At 39.3% G+C, this 10,451-nt stretch overlaps 1 pseudogene across 1 annotated transcript; it reads right to left on the reverse strand.

Annotated features, from left to right (window-relative positions):
* Positions 1-2,282: 2,282 nt before the first annotated feature.
* Positions 2,283-9,377, reverse strand: LOC306851634 (ankyrin repeat and protein kinase domain-containing protein 1-like; annotated as a pseudogene). Its single transcript has 7 exons — positions 9,183-9,377; positions 8,629-8,857; positions 8,251-8,402; positions 8,093-8,142; positions 5,655-5,810; positions 4,945-5,061; positions 2,283-3,471 (listed from the first exon to the last, which is right to left on the reverse strand). The product of its transcript is annotated as an ankyrin repeat and protein kinase domain-containing protein 1-like (transcript).
* Between the last annotated feature and the right edge of the window lie 1,074 nt (positions 9,378-10,451).

Here is a 10,451-nt window from a genome sequence, read left to right on the forward strand (position 1 = left end):
TAAGCCGCCAGTATTTTTGGTCAGTTTGCCAAGAAGAGAAAGACCGTCAAATTTTAGTAGTAGTATACAGTAGATGAACTCAAAGCTAACATAATTCATGGGATGGAAAATGGCATGCTTTGTGACAACAGTGGTGGCCTCTTATTATAGCAATTATATAAACAAAATTATTTTAATGGTCTATTATAGCAACAGCTAATGTGTTGACAGTGAAATCATGGTGTCATTCTCTGGAAGAGAGTTAAAACTTAATCAAGCACTCATTAGCAGAGCTATCTACGTGCTTGCCTAAAGGACCCAAAAGTAATGAAATGAAAGTCTGACAGAGCAATAATTGATCATACTTCACTAGCAATCTCCTCTCGGAGATGGTACTGTATTTTTCAGCACATTTCTTTGGATGTGCAGTCTTGTGTATAAAATCATTTTTATCAAATTTGCTGTGCAGATTTAAACCTAATCCGCATATATGATGCTCTTTGGTGCATTAACAATAGTCCACTGGGAATATTTTCAGCTTTGGTATTATGAATGTTTTGAAGCTTTAAAGAAAAATGTTCCCTCACAAATTCCACTCAGGATCCAAACACTAACAACTATTTAATTACCTTAAATTGAGGATTTTCGGTTTACTCTGTAAACATGAACACACAAGCACACACTGAGCAGAATTGTTCTTCTTTTCCTTTCTTGGAATTAGACACAAGACAGGAAATTATATTATTCACACATTTTCAGAGCTTTCTAATCTCATGTAAGGTTCCTCTGCGTGAGAAAAACACCCGAGAAACATGCTATTACACAAAATATTGTTTAATTTCATATTACTGCATATGAATGAATATTGCATCAATTCGTGCTGTATAGACGCTTTTGTTATTATGCAGACTTTAATGAGACATTTAAAGTGTCATGTACATTACAGTGCAAACCACAGTCTGTGATAATGGGCTGCATGTGTTCGGATTCTTTCACAAGCATTAATGTTTTATTAACATATTCACTTGAGGGAAAAACGCAAGCCAGAACCTTGCTAAAAAAGTGATTGATATTCTGATGTTTATTTCAAAAGCTCAGAATCCTCATTAAAACTTTCTGTGTGACCCAAGAGAGTATGTGAAATTACTGAAATGAACATTGTAATTCAAGCTTTACCTTATAATGTTGTGTTTAATGTACCTTACAGTGTGTGAAATACAAAACTGGTGGATTTCAGTCAAGTTTACACCTGTTAAAAATGAATAATGTAATGATGTCTACCATACTACCAGTTCAATTATTATATATATACACAACTGTATAATGACAATGGAGGTTGTTACATTCATTCTATATAGGTTTTTTTTTGCCCTTTGTGTTCAGGACAAAGCTGTCGAACGTGAGTGGAAGCGTGCTGGAAAGCGATAAGCATGTTGTCAAACAGTTTTTTTGGCTTTTGTTTGTGAAAGTAAAATGCCATTTGAATGCCATGAATGGTTATGATTTTTTCACCCTGACATATGCATGTCTGGCAGTAGTGGAATTCATGCAGCTATGAATGTATTGAATCATGTTAAATACATGATTAGGTCTCAAAATACCACACTTTGTGGTAGGCAATTTTGTCTACATTAATTACCATTAAGTTATTTTACTCCTCCAATATGATGAGTTTTTTAAATTACATTGGATATTCAGCAAGAAAAAAAATTGTTTTAGATTGTTATACACCAGAATGGAGACAGTCCGAATGTGAGTGTGCTAAATAATTGTTATCTGTGTAATTATTAAAAGGGAAAGTTCACCCCAAAAACTTAAAGGTAAATGATCCCTTTAACATTTTTTAATTGCCTGTTGTCACCAAATATTGGAATTCCAATATTTTTTATTCATTTAAGTGAATAAGAAAGTCGTTTCAGTAATGGAGCAAGTTATTTTTTGATTAAATATTACCAAAATAAACAATTGTCTTCTTAGGAATAACATGCTCTGATGAATTATTCAAGATAAATAAACTAACGCAATTTCAATTTTATGTTGACTTCCACTACATACTGCTAGTCTTAAAATCCTTCATTCATAACACTTCCATTCTGAGAACACACCTGAGCTATTAACCGAACCCAAACAAAGGCGTTAAATTCTAGGAATCTAAATCACAAACAACAGCAGGACTGTTTATAAGAACAGGCTTTGCAGGAGGAAGAAAATCGATAGCAGAAATCAATGCTCCACTCTCTCTAATGGTGGAGTTATCTGTCACCAAACACGCCTTGCTCTCCGCCAGGATCTCCACCGGTGTGCTAGCTGTTCAGTAGCTCCACGGCTTCTGTATTGTTGCACCGTTGAGCCAAGGTTAAGGCGGTACATCCTTTCGAGTCCTGCATATCCCGCTGTGCATTATTCATCAGCAAGGCTTTGATGATTGGGATGTTGCTGAGCTGGACGGCTAAATGCAATGGCGTCGACTGGCTATTATTCTGGGCATTCACATTGGCTTGGTGAGAAATCAGCTGCAGAACGCTAGGGAAGCCGCTACTGTTACAGGCTAAGTGGAGGGGTCTCCAGCCATTATCCTCAGCCAGGTTAGGGTCGGCACCTGCTGTTAGCAGCACAGTCACCACCTCCTCCTGCCCATGATGGCAAGCAAGGTGCAGAGGAGTCCAGCCATCTTTCCCTTGGACATTGACTGAGCCATGGTGCTCCTCCAACATGAGGACAGTCTCCGGGTGGCCTTTTAGGGCTGCCAGGTGCATGGCTGTCCAATTCTGATAGGTTCTGATTTCCGGGTTGACTCCTTTACTCAACAGGAGTCTGCAGATACCTGTGTAACCCTTTAGAGCAGCAAAATGTAGCTTTGCTCATCGACTGTTTTCACATCAGCCCCATGATTAGCCCTTCGTCTGCCGCCAAGTGTAGGGAAGTGGATTGAAGGTTATCTGGTTTGTTAACGTCAGCTCCGTTTTTGAGTAAAAGGTTGACGATGTTCACGTGACCGTAAATGCAAGCCACGTGAAGCGGCGTACGGCCAGACTGGCGCTCTTGCTCATCCACGGCATCCAGACGCCGGAGCAGGATTCTCACGATGTGCTCATGGCCGTTCTGAGCAGCAAGATGCAAAGGCGTCCACCCGTCCTTCTCCTTGGCATTGGCTCTCGCCTTATTGTCTAACAAAAGGCGAACGGCTCTGCTGTCGCCAGCCTGTACGGCAAAATACAGCGCGGTCCATTGGTCGCCATCGCTGAGATTGACGTCAGCCCCACAGTCTGTCAGCAAGCTGCAGATCTCGTAAAATTTGTGCAGAACTGCAACGATGAGCGGGGTGTAGCCTTTTACACTCTGGCAATTCACAGAGGCTCCCAGATTTAGGACCATCTGCACGCTTTCTGTGTCCCCACTTGCCACGGCATGATGAAGGAGAGAACTTTCGCAGAACTTTCTTAAAGCTCTCAAAGTCTTACTTTACAAGGAGAGAGTGAATGCTAGAATCATCTGTAGAGAAAAAAATTGGATGGAGGACAGTTTTATATAGAGTAAGAGCATGGAGAATTGGACAAAAAAACAAAAAAAGAAGGTTGAATGCGAGGACTTGGACAAAATACTTGCCTGAGGAGTCAGCGGTTTTCTTTGGCTAATGGAGAGAAACAAAATTGAATGTTATTTTTTATTTTGTCACTAATAACACAATTTGCTGACATCAGAAAGTGGTAAAAAGAAATTGTTATAGTCATGGATTTTAAAAAGTTTGTGTTAATTTTTTGGTTCACTGTCACGGTTTTCACAAACTTGCATTTAGCATGATAAGAGCATTGTTTTCAAAAACTTGCACTTCGAAACCTGTTTTCAAAAGTTTGCATTTTCAAGCCCCAAAATATAATGTGTAAACGAAAGAAAAAAAACATAAAAATAAAAAGTTTTAAATTTTTAGTTGTAAGCAGTGATGTATAAATTCCCCCTGAAGCCAACTGAAGAGTCAATCTGCAATTGACCATTGGCAAAAACCCGCCCTCCTTAGTTACTGTTGCTATGTCCGACAAGCCATGCTGTTCTAACGCCACACACCATGTTCTCATGCAGTACAAATACATTGTGGAGCAAAGAAGAAACTGACAACATGCCGACAGATAAGACAGAGCAGGTTACTTCTTTTTATTTTTCTCACCAATAAAACGAATTTTAATCAATAAATATTGTTTTGTGGCTCTTTAACGTGTCGTGACATCACTGTATTGCCTTAGTTCAACCAATCGTATTTTCATATTTAATCAAGCACAAAATAAACATGAATGAACATCAGAACGTGTTTTATTTCAAGACACAATACACAACGTCAGCGTCAATACACAACATTTTTAAACTTTAAGTTCACCGAACTTAATTACTCTCCTGTCTTATTTGTTTGTCGGGCAAGATGGCGGATTCGGCGTTACGACTGGTCAGATCGCCTGTCAATCATGCGCTTTGCGAATGGTCAATTGCATCACAACTTCAGTCACACTGAAGTGTATATAACTGAGCCCTATTGAAGTTTTTATTAAACAGAAACATGAACAAAAGTGTGTTTTTTTACCATAGAAAGCAGGTCTCCAGCTGCAGTCTTGCAAGTCAAGCTAATCTTCATGTTTAAAAACATGTTGTGCATCATCAAGCAAGTGTTCAACATTGCCGCCAATTGTAGTCTGGCTAACGTGCATAAATACTGGACCAAGCTGAGCTGCAATCTATTTTCCTTGGTCTATTAATCTGAACTGGGCTGCTAAATTTCAAGTGTTTATGACAAAAAGATGAATTACTTTTTAGTCTGAAAAAAAAAGTTTGATATACATAGTTTTGTGAATGAATATTTTACCATGTTTAAATCATTCCTTAGCACTAAGAAAATAGTGGAATGTGTTCACAGATCCCAGAGTATTACTCAAACTAACCCCCTTTTAGCTGACAGTGTACTGTGGTCTAAACATGCACTGGAAGAGTCACTTACGTTCCATACCTGTTCAGGCAGACGCTTTCTTATCTCACCCCTTGCATTCGTGTCTGGGATTTTTAGGACTTCACTAAGGACTTCAGTCAACCGAACAGTCTCTGCAGAGAAATGCATATGACGCAGCTGAATGTCACTTTGGGGAGCAGTTTTGCTCTAGCTCTTTTTCAGGCCTTCTTACACAAGAGTGATCATTTGGATAAAAATGTGCAAATGGCCAGCCAATGATTGACAGCCTTTTAGCCGCTTTCATAGAGGAGCAACTTAATTGGGCAGTGTATGAGATAAAATCATAGCGCAGGGGATATAACTGTGCTAATCACACTGCATTTTTAGTAATCTGATCAACTCATTACACAATACGACACTGCAATAGAATTAGCAGAAGCTTATTAAACTGCTTTAATGCAAGAACACAAACAGTGAATATTCAAATTCATTATCGCAGTGACTAAATCAAATAATTTAATTAGAACTTTTACTGAAGGTGACCTGAGGAAGAAACAGTCACAGAGGAACTGGGAGGATGATAAAAGATGCAGCAATGTTGGTTCTTTGCTCATTGTTATTTCAGAAGAGTAAGACAACTGAGTAAATGTCTGCTGGGACTTTTGGAATTCATTTGTCTGTATATAATCAAGCACTATTATAGTCTTCATTAAACAGAAACAAGAACAAAAATGAGGTTTGTTACCAGAGAAAGCTGGTCTCCGGCTGCAGTCTTGGTGCCAACATTGTTGCATGACACCAATTATGTCCTCGCACTCAGGGGGCTTGTCTTCGGGGATCTTCTCTACACCAGGCCTTTTGCCAGATGACACTCTGATTAATATTTCTGTCATATTCAGACCTGTGACAAGGAGAATTGAACAAATTGCTTGGAGTGTTATTTTTGTACTATACAAACTCCAAATAATGCACTTGTAAACAAACACTTGTGCTTCAAGCACTCTCAGAACAAACATAGAGGAAAAGGAACTTGCTACAAACTAATTTTCTTCAATGAACAGTGAGTGGAAGATGGTTCAAAAATTGTGACTGACAACCTCAGGTGGTTAAGCTATTTTGTTCTGTATTCTTTTATATATATATATTGTTTTTGCTACATTTAATTTACATTTAGTCATTTGGCAGACGCGACTTACAAAAAGCGATTCATCTTGAAGAGGCAATCAGACAGAGGAAGTGCTCGTAACACCAAGTCTCAGTCATTGTTCAAATAAGTACAAGCTAGTAAGGAAGGGAGAGAAAGATAGAGTTTAGGATGAAGTCAAGTACTGCCGAAAGAGATGAGTTTTCAGTTGTTGCTTGAAGATTGACAGGGATCCAGCATTCCGGATAGGGGTGGGAAGATTATTCCACCAGCCAGGAATGGTGAACGAGAATGTTCTGGAGAGTGATTTTCAGCCTCTCTCTGATGGTACCACAAGGCGTCGCTCACTAGCAGATCTCAGACTTCTGGAGGGGATGTAGTTCGTAATAGTGAGTGGAAGTAGGAGGGTGCTGAGCCTGTGGTAGTTATGTATGCAAGCATCAGTGTCTTGAACTTGATGCGAACTGCCACTGGTAGCCAGTGCAAGGAGATGAAGAGAGGTGTAACATGTGCTCTTTTGGGCTCGTTGAAGATCAGTCGTGTCGCTGCATTCTGAATCATTTGTAGAGGTTTGATTGTGTTTGATGGTAGACCAGCCAGAAGAGCATTGCAGTAGTCCAGTCTAGAAACGACAAGGGCCTGGACAAGAAGTTGTGCAGCATGCTTTGTCAGAAAGGGCCTGATCTTTCTGATGTTGTGTAGTGCAAACCTGCAGGATCGAGCAGTCTTCGCAATGTGCACTTTGAAGGTCAGCTGGTCATCAAAGATTACACCAAGATTTCTGACCGAAGTTGATGGGGTAATCATTGATGAGCCTAAATGAATCGTGAAGTCATGCTGTAGAGTCGGTGGCAGGGAAGACAAGAAGCTCCGTCTTTGCCAGGTTGAGCTGTAGGTGATGTTCTTTCATCCATGCCGAGATGTCCACCAGGCAGCCTGAGATCCGTGCAGCTACCGTTGGGTCATCTGGTTGAAAAGAGAGATAGAGCTGTGTGTCATCGGCGTAGCAGTGATAGGAGAAGCCATGTGCATGTATGATGGGACCCAGTGATGTAGTGTATGTGGAGAAGAGGAGGGGTCCAAGAACCGATCCCTGAGGAACTCCAGTGACCAGTTGAGTGAAGTGAAGTGACATACTGCCAAGTATGGTGACGCATACTCGGAATTTGTGCTCTGCATTTAACCCATCCAACGTGCACACACACAGCAGTGAACACACAAACACCGTGAACACACACCCGGAGCAGTGGGCAGCCATTTATGCTGCGGCGCCCGGGGAGCAGTTGGGGGTTTGGTGCCTTGCTCAAGGGCACCTCAGTCGTGGTATTGAGGGTGGAGAGAGCGCTGGACATTCACTCCTCCCACCTACAATCCCTGCCAACCCGAGACGCGAACCCGCAACCTTTGGATTACGAGTCCGACTCTCTAACCATTAGGCCACGACTTGATGTGGTTTGGATACCTCCCCTCCCCAGGCCACCCTGAAAGATCTACCGGTGAGATAGGATTCAAACTAGCGAAGTGGAATTTCAGTGATGCCCAGTGATGAGAGGGTAGACAGGCGAATCTGATGATTGACAGTGTCAAAAGCAGCAGAAAGATCCAGCAGAATGAGGACTGATGATTTGGAATCGGCCTTTGCAATTCGCAGGGCTTCAGTGACTGAGAGTAGCGCAGTCTCTGTTGAATGGCCACTCCTGAAACCTGACTGTTTAGCATCCAGTTTGTTGTACTGTGAAAGAAACCGTGAGAGCTGGTTGAAGACAACTCATTTGAGTGTTTTCCCTACGAATGGAAGGAGACGTTTGTCTTTTGCAGTCAACATTATTACCAAAATTCAGGATGTTTAAATATAGTTTAAAAGTTTGTTTAAAAGTTTCAACAAAAAATAATTTTTGCACATTTAACCTACAACAAAACAAAAATCTAATTTATTTGATCATTTTTCTCTTGAAAAAAAATTGGGTTGAATGACAAATGCAAAACTACAATTTGTGTAAAAATCTGTGGAAAGTGCCAAAATTAGAAACAATAAATACCTTGATATGCACGCTGCTGAGTTACAATTTCCCACACAGTAATAGAACTGCTGCAAAGTCAGAATGTTTAGATGTTTACTTCATGGCATATCATAACTCACGGTCAGACTGTAAATTTATGCACTTAATGTAAAGTACTTTAAGTTATGAACTCTCACCTGTAAACATCATACTTTGTTCCAGGTGGTTCAGGATTCTGGGTGAAAGTCTCTGGAGGCACATAGTTTATGTTCCCTCGGGCTGTCAGGTGTTCAATAAACTCTGTCTTACCAGAAAACTCCTCCCATTTAATGAGGTCAAAATCTGAAATCTTTAAAGATAAAATAAGTCTGAAACCATGAAAACACTCTGAGGTTGTATATTTCAACCTAACAAATATGTAGAAAGTAACATTAAAGACTGATAAAAGTGCTACCTATACAACCGGGTTTCCAAAACCACTAGCTCTCTTTCTTATAAAGTCTTTATAAAGTCTCTTTTTACCAGAAATAAATTCAGAAACATTTTGAAGACAAGAGCAGTAGTATCTGACTCACCTTCACGTGCAGATGATCATTAAGAAGAATGTTGGCTGGTTTCAAGTTAAAATGAAGAATGGGTGGTTTCATGCTGTGCAGAAAATTCATGCCCATCATCATCTCATGGATCATTTGAAACTTCTTAAGAAATGACTGCTGAGGAGGTTGTCCAAGGATCCCTTTCTCATATATTCCATCACTAAACCAGGTTTTGGACATCACAAATTTGGACATCTGTGCCATGTTCCTGGACCATAAAATATAAAATTATATGTATATACGTATATGTATATATATATATATATATATATATATATATATATATATATATATATATATATATATATATATATACACACACACACACAATATACAGAGTAAAATCCAAAATAAAAAGATAGGAAACAGTATATTAATCAAATAATTAAATACTGTATATTAAATAATATACCGTGTATTTCATATTTACTATAGTTAGCTTTTAATAAAGCAGTCACATATTATACATTTTAACAACTACCAAATACTTACAATCTCATAGTTTTAACAGTAATATAGTTTTAATCTTGTACCTGTAATCATTGGTCGTTTTCTCGTTGTCCTCATGTTTCCCGCCAGACTTTAACCTTCACCTTATAGACACGACCAAACTTGCGCTCAGCCAGTTTCTCCCAGTCACTTTCAAACTCATCTTTTTTAAAATGAATAAATCTCTCAAGGCTACCATCTCTGAAAAAATCCTGTACACTGGAATTAGCTGCTGTCATTTTGTTTTCCAGTCTCAGGAAATGAAGACACTGCCCTTCGACATCGCTTCTTGGCACACAGAAACCAGGTCAAGGAAACACATATTAAACAAAAAGTTCTGCTGGTTTTGGTGGGAGGAGTAAGAGCCCTGATTATTAGAAAAGATACGTAACAAAGCCAGTTTTGAATGAGGCTGAGAGATTTGTGCGGGACACCTGATAACCGGATATACCAGCTTCATGTTTTTACATAACAGTGGGAATTGCCTCATAAGGCATGTGTGTATGCGTGCATGTTTGCGGTTTGTTGCTAGGGAAGCAGTTTCATTTTATTTAATATATTTCAGCGGAATGTCCAAAGATATTTGATGCTAAATACTTAATTGAAGGTTAACTGTCTTACAGTTTAAAAGATACATAAAGTGCATGTCATATTTTCATTATAATTACTGTTGTTCTCTGGAAGTTTTCCCATTGTTCATTAATCACTCAAGCGAATGTCTTGAATTTCTTGGAACATTAGCAAAAACCTGTGGAGTGAATGTTATTCTAAGCCAAACTGTGATGCAAATTACTGCAACCTTCAATGACAGGGTTTCAAAGAATAAAGTAATAATACTGATAACAGTAATTAACAATTAAGCAGTGAGCAGCACTTTTAGGTGACGATACCTTGCCTCACCAGCACTATTGCAACGCTTTTGAAGGAGAGACTTGGCATTCAGCCACTGCGATTCAGGCTTTGTCGGCCCCCCGAAGAGACACTTCATCCTTTAAGAAGTGCACAAAGAGCCAGCCACTGCATTTCAACACGAATACGGGCTCTGTTGATTTTCTTCTAGGGTATATATTGATGCAAGAACCAGATTCACAGTCAAAAGTTGTCATAATGTTCTGCTTTGTAATGATGTGGTGACGGTGGCAGTAATTTTCAGTGTGTAGTGCGCAAAGCAATTGAAACGGTTGTAAATGACCTTTTACCACATAAGATAACGGAATCAATAAGCTAATTACCTTAATTACTGAAGGAGTAATTACGCAACAAGCAACCACAAGTGTTTCTAATGGTCTATTTCTCTACTTTCAAAGATTTAA

Source organism: Barbus barbus (assembly GCF_936440315.1).
Source record: "Barbus barbus genome assembly, chromosome: 31".
NCBI lineage: Eukaryota > Metazoa > Chordata > Actinopteri > Cypriniformes > Cyprinidae > Barbus > Barbus barbus.